A 25,329-nucleotide genomic window follows, 5' to 3' on the forward strand; every position below is an offset into this window, starting at 1 on the left:
AGCTTGTATCACCCAAGGAAAGATGTTGATGGCAGCAACTTGTAAGTAGCTGATCGGCCACACGTGCTAAAAACTGGGGCCAAAACCTGAACTAAAGCTCACTAGAGCCGGTACTGAAAATCAGAGGACTTAGCCCAGCAGTAGCACATCTGATCGATCCAGATACTGGGGACTAGACCATCTGATCCAGCAAGTTTAAGTTGATGAAGACGATGCGCAAAATATTAGCTCTTTACATATCAGTGAAGACTATCATGATTTCATTGCTCGGCAATTTGATCCCATGTCATGTCTCAAATTCCATAATCACGTGATTAAGCTTAATAATGCGTCATTAGCGTCATAATTAAATTTTGAGGCAACTTATTTTGGCACATTAGAGCAATTCGTTTTGAGTCAATCGGATGAGAGAAAGAAATTTGGGAGAGAAAACAATTGAATTCGCAGTCAAACGGACTTCTTTCTCTTATACGTGGGCCCACCAGCCGGACCCACCATCCCTCCCTCCACTTGAGCAGCAGCCCCACCTGCTCCCTCACTCCCACTCTCATGACTCTCTCCTCTCCCAACCGGCCTAAGCAAGGAGAGCAAGAGCTCTCACTCCCTCTCTAACTCTCTTCCTTTCTCCCTCAAATCCGAGCTCTAGGGAGGGATTGAAGGTAAGCATGTGGTACCATTATGATCACAAGCTCATAAACAATCCATCCCTCCAATTCATTTTCGTTTTTCCAGAGGATTCGAGCTGATTTTGATGATTTTTGGTGATTAGGGTTGAAACGTGAAGAACACCAAAATTCTTTTTCTCTCGAGCATTTCCTCCATTCCTCGGCGGTCACCCAACTCCACAAGCATCTTGGGTAAGTCCTTTAGGCTTTCCATGGCATGAATTCGTGATTTGGGTGGTCGATTTTTGAATTGGAGCAAAGTTCATGAGTTTTGAAGTTTTGCACCAAAATGAGGATTTAGATGAGATTTGAGTTAGAAATCGAGTTACTAGGTTGATGAGTGAATTCTAGACTCCATAAACCATCTCAAACATGTCCCCCTTTGGATTGAAGAGGATTGCAAATTGATTTGGCAAAGTTTTTCTTCAAAATGGAGTTTTTCTGGACAGTCTGGAAGTTCCGGACAATTTTTCGGAGGTTCCGCAGTTCGGAACTTCTGCAGAAATTTGCGGATCTTCCGCAAAAGTTTGGAACTTCCACAGAAATTTGCGGATCTTCTGTAAAAGTCCGGAACTTCCGCAGAAATCTGCGGAACTTTCGTAGTTACTATTCATCAAGTGGTCCGAAAGTTGTAAAATTTATAATAAATTCTCTGTAGCTCCAAAAATTATGAAACCAATTTTGTTGGTTTCATAATAACCTAATATACCTATTAAAAATATCCTTAGCCATGAAAAAGTTATTAACTTTCTAAAGCGAATTAATTAGGTTAAGGCTTCATTAATTCACCGTTGGTTCTATGCGAGTCCAAAATTGATGAAACCAATTTTGCTAGTTTACTTATGACTTGTTCTATCTAGGAAAAATGTTTTCAGCGATTATATGCATATTGTGGCATATATTTGCACTTCATTCATACTCATTGCATTACACGCGTTGATACTTTTTAGAGAACACCGATCTATCGATCCTAAAGACCGAGGGCGATCCCGGCGTGCCCCACCTATTTGAGCCAGTGTATCAAGCAAAGCATCTATCATATTGCACCTTTGTCGAATTGAATGGAATCTAAATATTGATAAACTATGCTTATGTATAGGTTTGCATGTATAGGGAGTCGATGTCGGGTTTTTACGGATAGAACATATGTTGATTGTATAATCTATACCTTGAATTGTTCATCTATATCCTTGTAGCCTTGGTAATGTGGTAAATATCTAAGAGTCAATCGAAATACTTAGCAATGCATAGGTCCTCGGTAGAAGACGAGCAATGGTTTGACCGTTGTACGTGAGCTTAGGGCTTACTACTTGTTCGCATATGTGGTTATGATGATGAGGTGGTTGGTTGAGTGGTAAGTATGAGACGAGATGTGGGCGGTGTTAGGGGTGACATCTGCTCCGAAGGAAAGTCCTAGGGGCAGTCAGGGAGAGGAACCCGGGCACTGTAGACCGCTTGCATCGTTTAAGACCGATCGTCGGGGTAGTTGGCTTTAGCACTTATCTTACTCATCACATGCCGATCTAATATTAAGGCGAGCCGAATACCTTCGCAGTTGTGGTTTTGTGGGCCTGAACATCGACTGTGCGAACGGACGGGCTTGTAAGTGGTACTAGTTTGCTCCGGGAGTAGTTCTAGCGATGCACGATCCACACGGTTGGAGCTGGTTGGGAAAGGTTGTCACGAGTACCCCTTGTGTGCATTTTAGCGGGTGGCACAAGCTGAATAGTCCTCATGTCGTGTGGGTCTAGGAGTATCCCTTACAGGGTGTATAAACAGTTCAAAGTGTCGTGCTCTCGGTCATGAGCATGCTATTATTTCATTTGCACCCGGTCGTAGAGTTCTTGTTTGTGGGTGATGGTTCAGATATGTGGTTGATGGTTTGGTTATTATGGTGATGGATGAGTTGGTTCAGTTTACTTATATGTTCAAGTACTTATGTTACATTTATGTTACAGTTTTATTTATGTTCAGTTGGTTATTGCATGGTAGAATGACATGTTTGGTTAAGTATACGTGCTCACACATGTGTCTAGGTTGTTACATATGTGTCTAGGTTGTTACGGCATATGTTTTACTTAACCTTGTGACCTATCTTTACCAACAGCTCAATGCATAATCTTTGGAGTCGTGATATTATATACCTATATTGTGTAAGTCTTGCGAGTACCTTTGTACTCAGAGTGATACCCTTAAGTTGATGCAGGTACTGCTGCTGGTGAGGAAGAGGCAATTTTCGGCTACTTCACGTCCGCCGATGCAGGTGGTTGGCAAGATTAGTGCATCCTACTCTGGGTGGTCGTGCTTTTGTGATGGAGCTTAAGGGCATATGGCTCCATCCTGTTTTGTTGTATAGTTTCAGTCTTCCGCTGCTTAGTTCTTTTGTTGGTTAGAAGTTGAGCAGGTTTTAATCTCATCCTAGCTTTCTTTTACTGTAAATTGTAATAACTTGGTGCATACTTAAGAACTTGTAATATAATATTAATCACTTGTTCTTTCTTAAATTTTGTTGTGATGTATATGTTGGAAAGACATGTGTTCCGATCTTGGGCATAAAATACATGACGGGACTACCGGAGCGGTATTCTGATTAATCTTTAAAGTTATGATTAAGTAAATGATCGACTTAATGATTAATTAGAATACTTTTTGGACGGTTCCTTACATCTCAAGGGATTTTTTTTCTGGTTCGGTCTGCTCACAAGGTATGCCTCGGGGCCCAAGGATATAGGGGGTGTTTGGCAGGGATCCAGATCTTGAATTTTTTTAGAGCTGGTCATATCCAGCTCTAAGAAATCCAGGATCTAGAACTGTGGATGGATTGAGTGTATTTGGTTAAGTTATTTGGTTAAGAAATCAAAGAAAAATAAATATTTAAACCACTTTATTTTATTATACAAACTCCACATCCAGCATGAATCTCGGATCTGGAGCTGTGCCAAACAGATCCATGGTGACCAACATCCATGTCAATTTTGTTTTTTTTAATCATTGGATTGACCCAAAACTCACTCAGTTGAATTTAAGATGTGCTTTTACCATGTAAAGTAGGGATTAAAATGGACTAAAGTAGGGTATTCACTTACATCCCTAATCGTCAGGCTCAACTGTACCCAACCCGATAATGCAGAGCGACAAGCCAATCGCAATATTCAGAAATGGCACCCACCGGTAGGCGGTTAGCTTAAGATCAATGTTGATGGTGCTTATGTAAAGGATAAGAAAGCGGGAGGAGACTGGGGTCTTGTACGAATCAATGCAGGCGAGAGTGTGTGTGCGGGAATGTCAGAAGCAGGTCAAGCAAAAACTGAAGTGAAGCCTGCATACAAGCACTGAAGGTTGCTGCCGATCTGAATGTGGGGCGTGTAGTTGTCGAAACAGAGGCTAGCAATCTCAAATCAGCACTCTTTGTTTAAGGATCAGGCCTTGATCTCTCCTTGCGTGGTGTGCTCTTCAGAGAAGCCCGGTTCTTACTTTTTCACCAACTTCATAGAAACAAGCCCAAGGCCTTGTAACATGATAGCTCATGTGCTTGCATGCCATGGAGCAGGGTTAGATCCTTGTACCGTCGTGCGCTGGATGGACCAGGCTTCCTCTTGGCTCGTGTATCGGAACCAGTGACCGCCGAGTTAAGTTTAGCATCTGTTTAATGGAATCCTAAGTTCGGGCGGGAACGGACCAAACACCGGTCATGTAATTCACTTCTGCTCTAAGGGCTGTTTTGGCTGCTGCTGACGGTGAAAAACAGCTTATAGATTTTGGATCGTAAGAAGTTGAATTATAAAATTTAGATTGTACTATCTGCATAAGTTGGTAGAATCTAGATTGCTGGATTATTATAATCTAGGGGTTAAATTGTTACTATATGGAGGCTATATTGTTACAATATGGGATTGTGATCTGTAATATTTGTTTCAGTTTGCAGATTGTGAATCATAATCTAGTAACTGATAAGGTCCTATTTATTTTAGCTCGCAGATTGCAGAGCAAACCGGGCCTAATTCCCATAGAAAAATCCCTGGAAGATAAAAAAAAAACGGTTGCTAAATGAATTCCACCAATCTCAAAAGTACTCATATCTCTTATTAAGTACAATCAAGTAACATTATGAGGAATCCGAGGGAACAGGAGGGGCGCCAAGCTTTCCGCCCAGCCCTCCCTGTAACCGCAAATTCTTAGAAGCTTTTTTCCCTCATGGATGAACAGGATGACTGCTCGTCGCGCGGTGGACGAAGAAGGCGTAGAACCCACCGAGCACCGTGGCAACTGCCAAAGCCCAATCCATAATAGCAAGTGCAAGCGGCATGACGGCGGCCACCTTCCAGGCGAGCATCGCGGCCAGCAGTGCGGTCAGGATGCCTTCAGAAAGGATGCGCGAAGGGAAGACGAGACTTACCCCCGGAGGGGGGGGGCGAGAGGTACAAGACAGTATTCTTAGACCAAACCCAACAGGTTCCCTTCGCTGTCCAGATTCCCGTCGTGAAGGGATTCCTGTTCCCTTCAGCGCTCCTAACGGTTTCCCTTCACAGTTCCCTTCACGATGGGATTCCCAGCGTCATTTCCTTCAGGACAGGATTCTCTCCGTTCCCTTCACGATTCCCCTCAAAGGGAAGCTGTTGGAGATAAGAGGAAATAAAAGGAATGGGAATAGGAAAGAAAATCGGAAAGAGAACGAAATGAAGGGAATATGGTTGAGGGTAGTCTTGGGCTGAGCATGACAGCCGTATCCACTCAAAAATAAAAAAGAGCGCGATGGCAGCCAGGCAAAGACGACTCCCTACCGGAGGCTGTTTGACAGGCTTGGGCGGAAGCTGGGCCGGTCATGGACCTGGGAGGTGTGGCGCTGAAACTCAAAAGTGTGATGGGCTGTCTCTCTTCGGCATTGGAGCCATGATCACTTTGGGCCGGTGACAAATTAGGAGCTTGAGGCTATTCACGTGCGGGTGGATGAACTTCTGTCACAAGAACCTGAAGCAAACAGGAATGATATAAAGCTAATATTTAACCGTATGGATGAATTGTTGTACAGGAATGAGACAAAGATGGAGAATTTCGTGGCTTAAGGAGGGAGATCGAAACAAAAAAAAAAATCCACCGCAAGGCGGCGTGGCGAGCAAAAAAGAACAAGATCAATGGTTCATATGATGATGATGCTTACCTAGATTGGGATATAACGGTGAAGAAGAAGTTCAATACCCATATGTTCATACGATGTTGATGCTTGGTAAGTGATTGAAACTAAGAATCTGTTTGTTTGGGCTTCTACTTTTAGATTTTTTTAAAAGCTGTGTTTTTTTGTCTGAAAAACTGTTTTTGGAAATAAGTTATTGGTTTCTACAATAAATTTTTAGCTTTTCAGCACATAGCTTCTCAAAAAAACGTCTCTTAACGAGCTTCTCAGCTTTAGAGCATGTTTGGTTCTTTTGCTAACTGAGGCTAGCTGGGTAAGAATTGTCTTGCCTGGATGAGCAAGGCAAGGCAAGAAAAGGGGTTGATGTTTGGTTGCTTTGCCCATGTGTGGAGCTGAGCGTTTGGTTGTGTTTGCCTCGCCCAACTGTTGTCCACCTGCTGCATATACTATTTCTCGTTCCACGCACTTTGCCTTGCTCAAGTCGAAGAGCGAAATCGGCTCGCCTCCTGTAGCAAGCTTTTTCTTGCTTTCCCATGCTAGCTTGCCTAGCAAAACAAGCTTTTAGACTTGTTACCAAACACACATCCTTGCCCAGCAAAGAGAGGCAAAGCTGGGCAAGAGATCCAAAAGTGACTTTAGTTTATTTTCTTTGGAAGCAGACTTTTGACTTCTCCAGAAGCCAATTCTTTAAAATTCTGTTTGTTCTGGCTTCTGTCTTCTGACAGCAACAGAAACAGAATCAAAAACAGAAAATAAATAGGGCATGCAACGTGAAAGGTTCACTTTTCCAGGCCTCACTAATTTTAATCAGTGTGTTTCAAAAGAATCTCTATGAATTCTTTATCAATCATAAGTAAAAGTTTCCAAAATATGTCAAAAAAATTATCAGCTATAGGTGATGTTATGTTCTACACGCATCAAAAAATTCGTGAACAAACTCAAAAGACAAATTGTAGGTGTAATAATGCGAACAATGCCTTTTTTGTTCCTTTGTGGTGAGCCACCTTGTCTTTTCTTACCTTACAAATTTGATTAAATTCATTCTTAAAATTTTACATGGTTGTATCAGACTCAAAACAAAATTACATGGCTTGTGCGGCATGTTTTCTTCCCCGGCCCCATGATGCCGAGGAAATCCTCAACGCCAAATGGAGGATGTGCTTGCCTGGCGCTACGAGAAGAATGGTATGTATTCAGTAAGGAGCGCGATGAACGAGAGCGTGGAATGTCCAAACATTGGCTCCTCGAGCTCTGCGGCTTCTCCTGAAGATACTTTGTTTAGAGCTTCAAGTCGTAATCCTAGGTTCAAAACTAAAAACAGTTTAATATTTGTAACAGTAAAAAAATCCTAGGTTCCAAACAAAACCTCAATGCTAATTATAGATAGGGGACTGAAAATCAATTCAGCCAAGCTCCACAAATATTTAAATCCGAGACATCCTCAACTCAAAATTCAAGCTGAGATGATTATTGCGTAAAAATACAAATTACAAGGAAGCTATGTTCCTTCCATTCTACTATAAGCAAAAAAAATTGGTGAATTCAACTAACAGAACTTGCACTTTTCCACAAGGCTACATAGATTTAAATAAATTATTTTTCCTTACCTCGCGGTTTTATTTATCTTTTACATATACGTGCAAGTTCACATAATCTCAAGCTAAGGTTGTGTGCCAAATTTATAAGTCTATCATTAGGAAGTCGTGAGCCACACACTATAAAAAATGCTCATATCTGACGACTTATCTTAGACGGTTCCTTCTGTAATAATTTATCACCGACGGTTCGAAACACAGAGCCGTTTGGGATCAATCGTGCGGCAAGAACCGTCTGTAGTAAAGGTTTATCCTAGACGGTTTTAAAAAATTGTACATAATTAAACAGTTTATAGTAAATTTATGAACTATTGTTTAAAAAATTACTTTCTATGATTCTTTATAAATCATACATATAAGTTTAAAAAATATATCAGCTATAGGTGATGTTATGTTCTACACGCATCCAAAATTCAAAAGACAAATTGTAGGTGTAATAATGTGAACAATGCCTTTTTTTGTTCTTTTGTGGTGAGACATCTTGTCTTTTCTTATCTGACAAATTTGATTAAATTCATTCTTAAAATTTTACTTGGTTGTAACAGACTCAAAACAAAATTGCATGGATGTATAACATAATCTTACTTTATTTTACGCCCAATCTTACTTATAGCTGATTGGAGAAGTTTTGGAAACTTCGTATGGTTTTTTATGAATTTGTAACAGTTGACCTGGGCTGGAAGCCTACATACGTGGACTTAGCTATTGGCCAGGGTTCTATAACGATCTCTGGATGTATTTCTGCTACACCAATTGAGAAACCTATAGATATAGTTGATGGGATTCCCTTGGAGATGCCACTGGTATACTTCTATGGCCACCCAAATCCAAGGTATCTCTCTAGTTTGTTCTTTATCAGTTCTTACTCACTACTCAGTGCTTTTCTGTATATAAGACTGCTCTTTCTTCTACTGTTTTGGCGCCTCAACTGTTGCTTGTATTGCCAACAGTATTAATGCAGATGTTTACAAAGTTTTTATGAAGGAGCTAGCTCAAATATTGGAGAAACAGTTCTCTGGTAACGCTGAATCTAGGGCAGCAGGACTGGTTATGCCTCAGAAACAAGAAGAATGATCTTACAATATGCTAAAATTTTAACCTAAAAATCAAAATAAAAATTAAATCTGAAAACTGAATAACTTGCAAACTTGTAAGTGAATCGATAGAGAGAAACTAGAAAAAGTTGAGCACAATAATATAAAAAAAATAAACTTCATTGCAACAAAGATTAGCTTTATTTTAGACAGATTACAAAGATTTTTTCTCACAAAACTCTGACCTAATACATAGGCTAAACACTCCTCTTTCTCTCCTCTAAAACTCTAGCACAAGACTCTCATATGGATGGCTCAAGGGGCTCAAAATATCTTGTTCAAATTCTCTCATAGTCTTACCTCTCTATTTATAGGCCTAGAAAACTTGACTCCTAAGTTTCTTAGCTTTTTTTCTAAAATACTCTTCTTTGGTAGTACACTCTTACCTACCACTGAGAGTATTTTGATCTATTTTTTTCATTCATTGGACTATCGCGGCGCCTTCACGACTTAGCTTTGCCTCTACGTAAGTTTCACTATGGTGCCATGTATTCCTCTAGTTCTTCCAAGGTTTTGAGGTCAAACCGCGAAACCCTAGCAAGCTTCTCAGAGCGTGACTAGCCGCCACTTGCTTCCACCTAAAGCAAGCACTCTAATGATGACACGTGTCCTCTGTCTTGCGATCTTGACCGCTAGTAAGTCTCTCCCGCTCCCGATCTATCGGGTCGCCTTGTCACTTGCACCGGCATTCCTTTCGCTTGACTTTGTCAACACGCCGTCTTCATCCTCTGTTTCATGCTTTGCTTGATCTTTACATGTACAGTTAGGATCACCTTTGACTCCGGCCGACCTCTTTAATCGTCCGGTACCAAGCACCCGCTTGGCCCCGATCACCCGCCGTCGACCGTCAAGTTACATCTGTCACCTGCACACCATAAAACAAGCAAACACATATCTCCAACTCCAATTCCAAATAATCCATAATCAATATGCTCAAATAAAATCCCAAATCAATTCAAATCACATCAAAATTCATGCAAAACCAAAGATCATCGAACCAAATAAATATCAATATCAATCACTCATCATAAGTAAACCAAAATACATTTCAACTTAGTTTCTCAATAAACTTCCAAATTAAGGTATGATTTATTTTCTTGAAATAGAATGTGCCCAACTATGCCATCAAATTTTGGTTTACAAACTACAAGGCTTTGTTTGGTATCTAATGTGAATTTTTATTGATGAAAACTTGAATATACCTGCGTCGTTGTAAACAGTCACTCTCTTTTCCTCTTCCATTTTCTTTTGCGTAATTTTCTAATGTTAAGCATTGTTCTGTCTCAACCTTATGTCATGCTCTGAATTGTTAAAGTTAAGTCCTAATGCGCCCTTGCAGGAGTACTTTTATGGGATTGCAAATGATCTGGCACCACACTCGAACATTGTCAATTTCAGTGATGTCTCGGTGTACAGGATTTGCGGTGGTCATCAAACTCCCCGCTCAGCTTTGCCTATCGGTGCAGAGCCTGTGGCAGATCCTACTCGGCTTGTGGCTGTTAACATCAGCACGGATATGATCCATACAGTGCTTGCTGATTCTTATGCTAAGGAACCTGATGAAATAATTTCTAGGTAATAGTGTCGTACCCATTCCTCACTATATTACATGCTAGGTCCAATAAGTTAGGCTTAACGCAAAAGAGGATCAGAGTAGAGGTAGATTACAGAAGCTACTACATTATTTATAGAGTATACTTGATACATCAGCTTTCAGACAATGAAAGTACATGGTGTAAGTAATTGAGCCTTGGAGTTCCTTGCAACTGGTTTTTCTATCACATTTTTAAATACTCGGTTTATTTTCCTTTTCGTTAGACTGATCTATTGTTATATGCACCAGTAGCTTTTGTGAGACACTTCTTGTTTGTACATCTCTTACATCAAGCTATGCACAATTATAGGCCTAGCCTATCCAATGCTCCTGGTGGCTGTTCCATCTTGCTCATGTTACAAGATTCAAGCTGCTATACTTTTGAGTTTTGTAAGAAGTAAATTATACATAAATATAGAAGATATGAGTCAAAGTCTTCTGATTTAGTTTATAACTTGCAACAAACTTTTCATTTTTCTAGTGGATCAATTACTAGCGATAAATATATTTTCCTCGAAAAACCGAAATAGAAATTTCTGTGGGAATGGTTTTAGTTGTCGTGCTTTGGAAAAGCAAGAAGGATATGGTTCTTTTAGTGCGTTGATATTGGACTAGTTACATGAATTCAGAATATTTCCTTGTGCGGCTGTGTTTCCCTTGTTGCCAGATTACTATTTGATTCTACCATTACAACTTTCTTTGAATTTTTCCTTTTCTTAAGCAAGATCCACAGAATTTACAGCTTTTTTCCCGTTACAAGTTGTATTTACCTTTCTTGATATACATTTTCTAACACCTAAAACACAATTCGTTGCAGCAATGCTGCCGGATTCATTCATGTCACAGATGTTGACATCCAAAGGTATACCTGTGAACTAGCATTAGTCTGAGGGGTTTATAGATTCTTTGTGTTCATCTGTAACTAACATTCTTCATTTCAGGAAGAAACTGACGTACATTGCACCTTGCCCGGGAGACCTGCCAAGCAGGCTGTTGATCGCGGATTCGCATGCTGAGATGCTACAGTAATTTACAGTACGCGTATTCTCATCTGTCAGATCACGAATGGATGGTCAGAATTTCAGTGATACAGTACTACTACAATACTCTTTCAAACAATATTTTCGCTACAGTGTTTGGTACGAGGATGCGAGTCCAAGCTCGCTAACATGATACGAGGCTTGATCAGTTCACGGTTGCAGATTGTAGTTTAGATGGGCAGTTTGTCCAGGCTGGTAGAAAAGCATGTTGTAAAGCCAGGACATGTAGTAGCCGTTGGAACTGAGTGTACTGTGTTGCACTGCTAACAGAAATGGTGTAACGGCAAACATCCCTGCTCACTCGTATGTTTTGCCGTGCTTCAATTTCTTATCGATATCACAGTACTTATGCAGGTTTATTCTTTCTCTACAAATTTCTTGTGTAAAATGCCGTGTCCGGCTCAATTTGCCGAGGCGCTGAGTCAAATTGGAGGAAGTTCTGGTCCATGTTTTCCCCGATTTCAAGAATGGCAACCTTGTTACCACAGCGATAACAGTAGTTTAGCGCACTGAAGATTGTGACGACATTCTTATCCTGCATGGCACGATCGTAACAGTAATTATTCAAGCTTCCTATAGGATAATTCTAGAAAACAACATTCCAAGGCCAGAATACCAGATGATCCTTGAATCAGCTATTTGAAGTAATTACTGTAACACTAAGATCTTGTTTGTTTGGATTTCTGTTGGCTTTTGCTTCTCAGAAAACAGAAGTTGAAACAAATAGTCTGTTTTTACTGACTTCTAGCTGTAGTTTTTGAGAAGAAAAGGCAGTATTTACTAATATGAAAGTATGAGAAACCAGAAATAAATCTGGATGTGCTTATGCTAGAAACAGACTTCTAGAGAAGCCATAGCTTATAAAAACTGAAATAAACAGGACCTTACATCAATAACCGCAAGGACGCTAGGGTTATGCTTACAACAAAGCCATAGTTATGTTGAGGACAATGTTTAAGTCTCAATCATCAGTTTGTAATAGAAGACAATAAAGGGTAAGAAGTTGCACGTTTTCTTAAGCCTTTGTCAGGGACAACTTCTATGAGAAAAGAATCAGATTACACATGTTAATAAACTATCATGAGCACAACCTAGAAATTCAGTCAATAATACTGTTTGTATAAATGTAAATAGTTATCTGCATAATGATCCACATAACAAACTGTAGCATTTTAACCTTTCAGGCCTCAAAAAAGAAATAACGCTCTACCAAGAAACACCGTGTAATCAAATGACTAAAAATTGATAGCCCTTTGCTTAGTTTACAGTCAAAAGCAAAACTTTCCATGAGCATATCCACAAATTAAAAAAAAAAGCCTGACAGATAACGTTTAACAAGTAAACATAATTGCATGAATAATGATTTCGTCCTCAAAGTAAAATATGCACCAATGGCTCGCTTTACAAACTTAACTATAAAAGAGCAAGCAGGGGAACTTATGATAATTATCAATTTAACCATTCGCCCAATCAAATTGTGAATGAATCTCACCAAAACAGTAGTCAGTATATACAAGATAGCACTCCGTACATACTACATAAATGCACTGCGTGCAAGGTCAAGAGTAGCATGCACATGATAAATCAAAGAAAGTATTAGAAACCAATACAGAAAGGTCCGACTGAAATACCTGAACTAATACCGATCCGACTGAAGGACCTGAACTAATTCCGGTCAAAGCAACATAAAGATAGGAGACCTCCCAAGAGAATAGTTGTATCAGAGGAACAGCCCAATATTTAGGATTCTAAAGCCAGACAGTAGTACAATACCATTTATCTATGCAAAGCATCTCACCTAGTCAGTAAATACTTCTTAATGTTTTCATCAGAGGGAGCATATCCAGTACCACTACTATACAATAGGCTATCACTGCCGATTTAAAATTGATATCACTGTCGGTTTTGAAACCGGTAGTAAATTAGCGATATGATTATCACTGTTAACTTATGAACCGATAGTGATAATAAGTATTACTGTCAAACCGAAAACCAGCAGTGATAATTCAACTATCACTGTCAGTTCTAATCTTGAATCGAATAGTGATAATTCATGCAAAAATATGCTACCACGAACTCTTCGGCATGAGGATATGTTTCTTGATTGAAGCCCCATACCAAAATATTTATGATAGAGTATTTTATATCTAAATCTACATTCACAGTAGAATCTCAATCATCATTAGGATCAATGTGCCCTACAATCAAGCTTAATCTTATTTGAAACTACAATCTTATTGAAACTGCAATGACAAATAGGAACGGATATTACAAAGATGTTGTACCAGGAGCTCTAGTATTGTACCATACGTCGAAGAGCTCTTAGTACAGCCGTCCTACACTATCGGTTTTACATCTTGCGCTATCCGAGTGAGACTAGTATATCTAAATAAATAGCGAAAACACAATCACCTTGAAACAAATGCATTTTTTTGCCACTCATTTAGATCTGTATATTGCCATAATCTTGAACACTCAACTTGTCACTCGTTTAGATGAGGAGACGAGACGAGGAGATGGGGAGATGGGCTCGGGAGATGAGGAGATGGGGCTACTAGCTCGGGAGATGGGCTCAGGATTTATGTAAACATTATCACCGCCAGTTTGAAATATGAACCAACAGAGATAATTATTATTACTGTTGGTTCGTATTCGCTCAACTATTGCTCCATTAGTGAGCATATGAACCGGTAATGGTATTGGTTTAATTATTGCTCTGTCAGTAAGCTTTTTAATGGCTCACGGTTAGATTTGCCGGTTCAGCTTATGAACCATCAATGATACATTATCACTATCGATTATTTTCAAACCAGCATTGAAGGGGGAGGCAGGGATGACTATTTCTGTAGTAGTGTATACACCCCTAAATGGTATTGTAAAGTAGAAAAGCACAAGTATAAAGTGGCATGATTCAAGGTTTCTTTCAGTAAGTGTTGGAGATTTTTGGTGCTTGATTCGAGCTTTAGATTCAACCCAATGGCAAACGTTGCTGCTTTTTTAGTTGTCCTTTTTTAAGACTAATTCTCATTTGCTAAAATCCCTTTCGTCGGAAGACATGCCACATGGTTCTTCAAAACAAATATCGTTCTAAGTATCTCCATGACCCAAAACAAAATTAGAGTGACATGCTTGCCTACATAAATTAATAACTAACTATTATAGCATCATGCGGGTACCGAAATCAATATTAAGGGCCTTCAATTTCTAAACAACTAAACAGTTTGCATCATGTAGCTGGTATACTATGTCTGCATAACAGCCAATATCACAAAATTATCTTCAGCAAACAAGATACACTGTTGATACTGGAGATGGAAATGAGGCACAAGCTCATGAAGAAAGTGATGCACTGTTGCCTGCCTCTTGCATGCTATCAAGAGAACGAATGTTCTCTAATGCATCCGATGATGGAGAGAGACGACCACCCTGCATGGAGGCAGAAGACCTACAAATTAAAACGAATGTTAGCTAGAAGGCGAGCTTGGTTCTCCTTTTCTTCTGGACCCTGACCACCCAACTGTAGTTTGCTTTTTTCTTCCCTTTGAATGGAAATTAGTAGCTCTCCTGCTATTTTTAGAAAAGAAAAATCATGTACTTTGGAAGGAAACCTGTAAGTTGGTGCTGACCTATCCTTCCCGGCCATAATAGTAAAGTTTTGGACATTTTACACTGCCTCTAAAATGCAAATTTGACAGCTTATTTTTGTTACAATATTTTTTGTAAACTGATAAAATTATGATACTATAAAGAGTGAATTCCATATAATAGTAATTTGATAAAATTATCGTAAAACTATATGTTTCAGAAATGGTCTCCCAAAACTACATATTAAAAAATTTGTATTGCAAAACTACAAATTTTGTTTAGCTTATCGCAGAACTACATATTATGGATGAGGTCAAGGTGATGGAGTGATTAAAATATGCACTTGTGCGATAAAACTTCTTAAATCTATGTTTTGTGTAAATTACACATTACATCTGTAGTTTTATGAACTTCTAATTTATAGTTTTACGAACTTATGAAATTTATTATACTATAAAATTAATTTTAATCCAAGTCTATGCATACCATTTTTGTTTGTCCAATCTACATATAGTCACATAGAAATAGATAGCCCAAATTTGGATGCACATATCACAAAATATTTATACTTTTAGAGAGTCTATTTTAAAATGTTTGCCCACTAATATACATAAAGGTATTACAGAAATCAGTCATAAGTGATGGGATATTACAGTCATTTTATTGAAAACGTCTACGATTAAGATATCACAGACAATTTTTTTTTTCCGAAAAACCGATTTTGATAATTGAGAAGTTAAAAACCAGCTGCGATGTCTGGTTTATCACAAACAGTTTTTCTTAAAACCATATGTGATGTTATCACAAAAGGTGGTTTTAGAAAAACCGTTGCAATATCTTCACTAATCACAAACACCTTTATTTGCTTCTAACCGTATGTGATGTTATTACAAATGGCTTTTTAGAAAAACTTGTTTGCAATATATTCACTAATCACATAGTTTTATTAAAAAAAATCAGTGCAGACGGTTATTCTAAAAAAATGTGTGTGATTTTTACATTGTAACATTCGATTGAAAACTCGTATGTGATTTTGGCCCAACTTTTCAGTCCAACAACACCAAACCCTAATATAAGCCTCCCTTCTCCTCCCCACCTCCAATCTCTCGGTTGCCCCTCACTCTCCTCTCCCTTTTACATCTCGATTCTCGCTCTCTGCCAGTTGCGCCATCATCGCTGAACTTCGACCCTAACAATGGCAGCAGCGGTGGGCGCGAGGCTTGTCTAGGGGCTTCGACCCTTCCTCCTCTGTCAGGTGCGGTGCACCGTTTGACAGGATCGTCACAGAAATCACACAAGAAATCAAGAGCAAGAGAGAAATTTGTGGATGAACTAACGACAACTACAGTAGCCAGCTCATATTGATATGGTTCTGGTCTTTTGCAAATGATGTGATGCCCTCTCTCTCCTCCTCCCGTGGGCTATATCCAGCTGGCCTAAGCGGTCAATTAACTTCATTACAATCGTAAATGGTAATTAACAGAAGTTAACCCAAAAAGGAAAGGTAAACTGGCTAAACAAGTTTAACTGTGCTAACCCGACAATAACGGCAACAACAGTTGACACCAGAGTTGTTCCTTTCATCAATGTGTCCACTCTTCCGTTAGGTTCTAGAGATGGACAGGAGCAAGTCATGACAATTTCCGCTCCCTTGAAACGGCACTTGTCCTCAAGTGTATCACCCAGCCTGGGACTCTTGATGAGCACCAGGAACTTGAGCTTCAGGCCACCACTCCTTGACCACCTGCCAATAAAATTCAGGAAAAGTAGCCTTTATAAATGACTTATCCTCCCAAGTAACCTCATCAAGAGGAGCATTTTCCCATTGAATCAGCCATTTAGTGATCAATGAATCCCTGCAAAGAAGGGTCCTTGTCTCCAGAACAACAATGGGTAGAGACCTGAGAATCAACCAGAGGCAAATCCATACTAGGAACATCATGATTATCAATATTGTCACATCCCAAAATGCTAATCACGTGATTAAGCATTCAGAATCATCATGACATTATGTTTATGTGTATTTGGTTGATAACTTGAATTTAAACATATTTCAAAAGTACTTGGAGGTAGTTTAGAGCCCTTTAGGAAAACCCTAGGTACCTTGGAGAGAAGAAGAAAGGAAAGATGCGCAAATTTAGGAAAATTCAGCAAAGGATCCCTCTCGCAGTTTAACCGGGACTCCCCGTGGTCTGATTGCAAGGGGTAGCCACATAGGCTTGCCGTGTGGGCTTCCCGCGGTCTAACCGCCACAGCACAGAGGCTCCACTTAAGGAAGTCGGCCAACTCTCTCACACTCACTCTCTCACACACTCTCACTCTCACTCACTCCTTCACCCACACTAAGAGAGAAGGAGAGACCACCTCGATGACCGGATATCAACGGAGGGAACTTCCTCGAGCTCCCCGAAGGCTTCCTCGAGCTCATCCCCTTCATCCTCTTCGTCGGTTGAGTTCCTATGCGCGTTTCTTCCATCTCAAGCCCCAAACCACCCCGGAGCTTAATCTCTAAATCGGAGCTTCCCCGGAGTGATCCCCTCCAATAGAAGGCTTCCCTACGCTAAGGTGAGACGTCCCCTACCATTTCCCCATCGTTCGCAAGCTCTAGTCGATACCCATTCCATTTAAACCCGAGTTCAACCCTAGCCTAGAGCTTAACCATAGGGTATTTTGAGTTTAGCTCGGTGAATGTTGTCCAAATTACTTTAGAAGCACTCCACTAGTCCCATAGAGCATTTTGATACCCTTTGTGGTCGAAGGTTTCATCGGAGACTTCGCCGGTGACCTTCTAAAGGTGCTGCCGACAGAGTCTCATGGTCTGACCGCCATTAGGGTTGGTCTGACCACCAAAGACCAAAACTTTCTACACGCCGGCGGTCTGACCACTACTTCAACACCGGTCTGACAACCAGCCACTTAAAGCTATATGCACTTAGGTTGTCTTATCCGGGGTTTCAAACTTTGAAACCCTAATCTTTTGGTGTTCTTTTGTAAATATTTTCGAAACACGGCGCTCTATTAATATTCAAGCATGCGTCATATGCACACATTTTCATCGTTTGATTATTTATGTAATGCATTCTTGATTTGTTTAGAGAGCATTACGCCAAGCGAGTGAAGACATCGCCAATCTACCGGAGTTCTATGAGTGTTGCACTGGAAGTATCAGGTAGCCGCCAGAGCAGCAAAGCAAGCATATTGCACCTTTTAATTGGAATAATGTGGAGTCTAAAATGATAAGTTGTCGCTTATGTATGTTTGCATTTTAGCGAGTTGATGTTCGACTTATATGGGTAAAACCTATGTTGAGTGCATTACTCCTACCTTGAAATTGTTGATTATCCATATCCTTGTAGCCTTGATAACAATGTTGATGTCTAACTTAAGAGTTATTCGAAATGCTTAGCAATGCTTAGATCCTCGGTAGAAGACGAGCAATGGTTCAACCGTTGTTCGCGAGCTTAGAGCTTACTTATTGTTTACAAACACAATGACAATAATTTGGGTTGTATGAGAGGTGAGGATGAGGCGAGATGTGGGCGGGGTTAGTGGTATCTTCTGCACCGGATGAGTAATGCACTACTTCCCTCGACTATACCTGCTTTGGAGCTGACTCTAGATTCTTCTACTCCAGCAGAGGGTCCTGCAGCCTCTACATCCACTTCAGCTGCTCTTGAGCCTACACCAGTTGTGTTTAAGGGGGAGATTCTCTCACGGCATGAGGCCCCTCAACACATTCAGAGACGACACCCTCCGCACACGATGATTGAAAATCTCGATGAGAGGGTAACGAGGTCAAAGTCCGCATCTCATGCCCATTTTACTAATTCTGCATTCGTTGCTTCCTTTGAGCCCCATGATATTAGACATGCTTTATCTGATTCAAATTGAGTCAATGCCATGCATGAAAAGCTTGAAAATTTTGAGAGAAACCAAATTTGGGTTCTTGTAGAGCCACCCTCTAATGTTCACAGCATAGGCATAAAATGGGTTTTCAAAAACAAACAGGGGGATGATGGGTCTGTAGTGAGAAATAAGGCTAAACTAGTAGCTCAGGGTTTCACTCAAATAGAGAGGATAGACTTTGGAGAAACCTTTGCACTGGTAGCTAGGCCAGAAGCCATTAGGATCCTTCTTGCTTTTGCGGCATCCAAGGGTTCAAGCTGTATCAAATGGATGTCAAGAGTACTTTCCTAAATAGTTTCATACAGGAAAAGTTCTATGTCAAGCAACCCCCAGGCTTTGAGCACCCCAAGTACCCTCACAGAGTATACAAGCTTCAGAAAGCTTTGTATGGGCTTAAGCAAGCACCTAAGGATTGGTATGATAAGCTCAGTTCTTTTTTGTTAGAGCATGGGTATGTCATGGGGTCGGTTGATAAAACTTTATTCACTCTCAGGTATGGCAAAGATTTCCTACTTATTCATATTTATGTGGATGATATCAATTTTTGAGGCTCTTCTCATGCACTTGTGGCCAAGTTTGCAGAAACTATGAGCAGGGAGTTCAAGATGTTGATGATGGGTGAGCTTAACTTTTTCTTAGACTTCAAATCAAGTAATGCAAGCAGTGTACATTCGTCCACCAGACGAAGTACACCAAGGAACACGAAGCCATTGGCAACACCGATGGCTACCTTGACTATACTTGATCTGGATGAAGATGGCGAAGCGGTGGACCAGAAGGAGTTCAAAAGCATGATTGGCTCCCTCCTGCACCTGACGGCGACAAGACTAGACATCCACTTCATCTTTTGCCTCTGCGCGCGCTTTCAAGCTTCACTGAGGACGTCTCACCGCCAAGAGGTGAAACGCATTCTGAGGTACCTCAAGCACACTCTCAAGTATGGACTCTGATTTTCTGCTTCCTCTTCGCTTTCTCTTCAAGGTTTTTCTGATGCGGATTTTGTTGGGTGTAGAATTGACAGGAAGAGTACTTCTGGTACATGTCATTTCTTGGATATTTCTCTTGTGTGTTGGTCTTCTCGCAAGCAGTCTAGCGTTGCGCAGCCTACTGCTAAAGCTGAATATGTAGTTATCGCTATTTGTTACTCACAGATTTTATGGATGGTTGCTACCTAGAGTAACTTTGGGTTAGATTTTAGGAGTGTGCCACTTTTGTGTGACAACACCAGTACCATAAACTTAGCCAATAATCCAGTACAGCACTTCAGAACCAAACACATAGATGTGAGATTCCACTTTCTAAGAGACCACAATAAGAAGGGGGGTATAGACTTGAAATACATTGATATCGAACACCAGCTAGTCGATATCTTCACCAAACCTCTAGATGCTACTAGATTTGCCTATTTGAGAGGAGAGTTTGATGTGTGCCATCCCTATGGCATTGTGTGAGGGGGAGTTGCCTTTGTATATACTCTATCTTACTTTTGTTGCATTTGTATTGCATCGCAACATGTAAGATAATCATAGTAGTTGAGCTTTGACTTGTATGTCTTTAGCATTTTCGATTGCTAGACTTGAATTTGGACTAAGTTGAGTAGTTGTGTGGAACAATCTGTTAATCTTAGGCTCCTCTTGATGCTTTGACATTAAACATTTCAACCAAGCTAGCTTTCCTTAAAATGAAATTAGGTAATTTTATAAATCATGTAGACTATGAAATGCTACATTCTTAATCACCATGTTCATAATTGCTTTGGCTCAGTCAATGCTTGTGTTAAGGCTAGTTTAATGAATATCTTGCTCTAGGCTTCTTGCTTCAAGACAATGGATTGGGGAATAATGCACTATGTTTTCTATCTTTGTCAAATGTTTAGCTCATGATAGAACCTTGGAGGAACATGTGTTCCTTGTGCCGCGAAGACACTACTTAACTTGATCTTGTAAAAACTTGATAACTTATGAAATCTGAATAATCTTGTGAAAATCAAGTTTCTTGTGCAAAAATGTGATCCAATACGGTTGTCTTGAAGCCTTGAGGTGTTTGTTGTACCCAGTCGCGTGACACTTTGCTTGAATAAGAGGCAACTTGAGGATAAAAATAAAAGAAATGTGACTAAATGATCAATTTTGTTTTAAATCACTTGATCTAACTAAGTCTTGTTTCATATGTGAGCGTTTGTAAAGTCTATTATCATGAATGCTTGTTTGCCTAGTTTGATATTGAAGTTGACTAGTTCTTAATGCTTGTATTGCCTCGGCACGAGTGGATGCTTATGTGGTGGTCGCTTTGAATATGATTCGGCTATGTGAAATTAAATGTGCCAACTAATTATTCGGGTTTAGCTTGTGAAGCTTCATGTTCTTGTGTCACTGTCTCTTTTTGAGCCTTCGTGCAATTGTGAGCTTCATCCTCTACTTTCCGTAGCCTTTGACATTTCTAGCATTTGCAAATACTTTGTGGTATACTTGTAAAAACTTATTATATTTGCATGTTCATGCATTGCATAATATTTTGTCCTTAATATTTGCATTAACAAAGGGGGAGAAATGAATGAAAAAAAGGGAGAAATGAAGAATATGTACCAAATCATAACGAAGAATCTTGCATAAAAGAAAACTGTGCATTTATCAAAGGGGTATTTAATTTTGTGTTTTTGACTTTTTATTGCTTTTTTGAGGTTTTTGGATTGTCCTTACCTCTCTTATGCCTTATACAATCTTTCTTATGCCAAGTGACATGTTTTTGCTCTTTCTTGAGTTTTTGGTCACTTGAATGAGTCTATTTTCTTCAAACCAAAATCTTTGTGCTTTGAGGTATTGTTAATGCACTCATCAAGGAGGAGATTGAGAAACTAAGTTGAAATGTGCCTTAGTTTATATGTGATGAGTGATTGACAAGGTTGTCGATTTTGTTTGTCGAATTTTGGATTGCTTGAGCTTGGTTTGAGCATTTTAATTATGGACTAACTGGAGTTGGAGTTGGAGAAATGTGTTTACTTGTCTCATGGTATGTAGGTGACGGATGCAACTTGGTGGTCAACAGCGGGTGATCGGGACTAAGCGGGTGCTTGGTGCCGAACGATCAAGGAGGCCGGGTGGAGTCAAGGGTGATCTTAGCTGTACACATGGAGGTCAAGCAAAGCATGAAACAGAGGATGAAGACGGCGCGTTGACAAAGTCAAGCGAAGGGGATGCCGGTGCAAGTGACAAGGTGGCCCGAGGGATCGAGAGCAGAAGAGACTTGCCGATGGTCAGAATCGCTAGATGGAGCACACGTGTCGACATTAGAGCGCTTGCTTAAGGTGTAAGCAAGTAGTGAGTCACGCTTTGAGAAGCGTGCAGAGGGTTTCATGGTTGGGCCTCAAAACCGCGGGAGGACTCGAGGAGTATGTGGCCCCATCGCGAAGCTTGCATCGAGACGAAGCTAAGTCGTGAAGGCGCCACGGCCGTTCGATGGATGGAGTAAGAAATGAACCAAAATACCCTAAGTGGTAGGTAGGAGTGTACTATAAGAGATAAGTATTTTGGTAATAAGCTAGGAAATTTAGGAGTCAAGTTTCCTAGATCTATAAATAGATGGTAGGGCTATAAGAGAGTTTAAACCACCCATTTGAGTCATTTGTGCCACACATATGAGAGCCTTGTGTTAGGGTTTTAAGGAGAGGGAGATGAGTGCTTAGCCTATGTATTAGGTGTGAGCTTTTGTATGCAAAATATTTATAATCTGCTTAAAATAGAACTGACCTATGTTAGAAATGAAATTAATGTTTTTGCATATGCTTGAATTCTCCTCCTCCTTCTAGTTTCTCTTTATTGGTTCCCTTGCTTTTCTTGCAAGTTTTTTTTTCGGTTGTGATTTTTGTTTTCCTTTTTGAGCTGAAATTTTTCACCTTGTTGAAGCGATTCTTCTTGTTGTTAGAGGTATAAAATTTGTATACATATGTGTACAAGTGAGTATTGAATTCCCTTACCTCTAAGCTAACAACTTGGAGTGTTTCTTCACCCGGTGATATTCTCTTTTGTTTTAGTTATTCAAAGTTGCAAACTTTTGAGTGCTACGACATATGAAATGATCTTGAATGGAACCTAGGGTTCATATTCTATCCGTGGAGTCATGTTGCCTCGAAACTTTCCTTCTTGAACAGTCTCTCTAAGTGTTTTGCTTTCGCTTGAGTTTTGAGGTGTGTCGGATGATCAAAATAGGAGAAGACCGTCAATTTGTAAAAAATTTATTAGGCACCTATTTACCCCTCTAGTCGTCATTTTCGGTCCTACAAACCCTCTTCTGAATCTAGCCCTCCGCTGTCTTCTCTGATCCAGATCCGTGCTCCGATGCTAGAGATTTTACACACAGCCGAGCTTTGCAACCCGTCGTCGGTGACAATTCCTTCTCCGATCAAGCCAAGAAGCGCATAACTCTAATACCAATTGACACGATCATCACGAAAATCACACAAGAAATCAAGAGCGAGAGAGAAATTTGTGAATCAACTAATGAACAGCTGCATTAGCCTCATATTGATATGGTTCTTCTTTTACAAATGATGTGATGCCCTCTCTCTCCTCCCGAGGGCTATATCCAGCTGGTCTCAGCAGTTAATTAACTTCATTACAACCATAAATGATAATTAACAGAAATTAACCCAAAAAGGAAAGGTAAACCGGCTAAACAAGTTTAATTGTGCCAATCGACATAATGGCAATAGCAGCTGGCGCCAGAGTCGTTCCTTCCGTCAGTGCGTCCACTCTTCCGTCAGGTTCCAGCAGTGGACAAGAGCAGGTCATGACAACGCCTCCACTGCGTGGGGCGGACGAGATCCGGCACCAGGGCGGATCGCCGGATCCACCACAGCCGCCTCCTTACTCGCCTGCGAGGTGATGGATCTGGGTCTCGCCACCACTGCCTCCTCCTACTACTACTACTCCACCCGCGAGCTCTCCGAGTTCCATTTCAAGGGTGGCGCCGCGGCCGGCGCGGGAGCGCAGGACCAGCAGCTGAGCGCGGGGATGGCGTAGACGCTAGGGCAAACGCTGGAGGCCATCGGCGAGCTGGAGAGCCAGAGCCATGTCTCGTCGTCGTCATCCTTCGGTCTCTCCCATCTCCTTTCGCACGGCCACCATCGACCCCGTGCTCTGTTAGAATAAACCACGCCATGAGGCATGTGTGTGAGCCGGCGCCATGGACGTGAGTGTGTGTGTGTGTGTGTGTGTGTCTGCGTGTTCGACGGCGCGTGAGTTTTTGCTCGCGTTCGAGTTCGTCAACTAGGTAGTTGAGGTCGGTTCAGTTGATGGCCAAGTCTTCGGCGTGTGGCGACGGAGGCGGGATGCGGCATGCACAAGGGGCGCAGTCAAGCTGGAGATCGAGTCCCGTGGAGAGCAGCGGCTCGGCGAGGAGTTCGGGGGGCGCCTAGAAGAAGCGTACGTGCGCATGGTGATCGGCTTAGTAGTTGCGTGGGTGGTGTGTTGCCATGGCTATAAAGCCGGATGTAATCGTTGTGTTCTGAGTTCTAGTCTTTTGAGTGAAATAACAGCCATGATACAGGCCGTACGGCGGCCGCGCGTTCGTCGCCAAAATCGCATCTACTGTTCATCGTCTTCAACCTCCGTCCGGCGAGAGAGAGATAGCGATCCTTGGGCTAGGTTCCAACAAGTGGTATCAGAGCCGGCGTTCAAGGTCAGGCGACGGCAATGTCGGACGGCAGTCGCACTCCATCTTCCTCACCTCCCAAGGCTCGCATCGGCGACAGCGGCAAGAAGGCCAGTGGAATCAAAATTGGTGACGCGCCCAAGCTCGGCGATGACGGCGCCGGCGGGTCGCACCAAGTCGTGGTGGAGCGCGTCGTCAGGGAGTCGAGCTCGTCGGTGGTGCTGCCGGTGCTGTCACGCACCAATTATCACGAGTGGGAGCTTGTGATGCAGGTGAATTTGGAGGCAATGGAGCTTTGGGATGTGGTGGAGGCGGTCAGCAAGGATCGCGCCAAGGATCGGCGGGCGTTGGCCGCCATCTTGCGCGCAGTGCCGCCGGAGATGAAGGCCGGGCTCGCCGTGAAGAAGTCGGCGAAAGAAGCGTGGGACGCGGTGAAGATGATGAGGGTCGGCGATGATCACGTGAAGTCCACGAGCGTGCAACGTCTCTTGAAGGAGTTCAAGAACGTCGCGTTCCGCGATGGGGAGTCCGTCGACGACTTCGCGATGCGCATCAACGGGCTTGTCGGCAGCCTACGCGAGCTTGGCAAGGCAATGGAAGACAGTCGTGTGGTGAAGAAGGTCCTACGCGTTGTCCCCAAGAAGATGAAACAGGTCGCGGTGGCGATCGAGATGCTTGCGGACATCAACGCCATGTCCGTGGAGGACCTCGTCGGGCGGCTGCGCGTGGCAGAGGATGCCGACGCCGAAGAAGCTACGGGCGAGGCCGGGCGGCTGCTGCTCACCGAGAAGCAGTGGGAGGCGCGCCGGCGTCAGCGTCGTGGGAAGGAGCGCGAACGCAGCGGCGACGCGTGCCACGGCGACAGCGACAGGAAGGAAGGCCGTAACGACGGCCATGAAGACGACAACGACGACGATGATGGAGGGAGCAGCGTCAGTTCGAGCGCAACCAGGCGCCGAAGCAGCTCCGGCAAGGGCAAGTGCTTCAACTGTGGCGTCTGTGGCCACTTCTCGAGGGAGTGCCCCAAGCCAAGGAAGGAGGAGGCGTTGTTCGCCGACGCCGACGATGAG

General features: G+C 41.8%; 1 long non-coding RNA gene across 1 annotated transcript; it reads left to right on the plus strand.

Moving 5' to 3' along the window:
* The first annotated feature begins 5,702 nt into the window (after positions 1 to 5,702).
* On the plus strand, positions 5,703 to 11,131 carry LOC133917413 (uncharacterized). The gene is made up of 5 exons (XR_009909666.1): positions 5,703 to 5,889; positions 8,058 to 8,223; positions 9,825 to 10,060; positions 10,897 to 10,941; positions 11,021 to 11,131. It is a non-coding gene; the product is annotated as an uncharacterized LOC133917413 (long non-coding RNA).
* The last annotated feature ends 14,198 nt before the right edge of the window (positions 11,132 to 25,329 follow it).

Source organism: Phragmites australis, chromosome 5, assembly GCF_958298935.1.
Source record: "Phragmites australis chromosome 5, lpPhrAust1.1, whole genome shotgun sequence".
In the NCBI taxonomy this organism is placed as follows: domain Eukaryota; kingdom Viridiplantae; phylum Streptophyta; class Magnoliopsida; order Poales; family Poaceae; genus Phragmites; species Phragmites australis.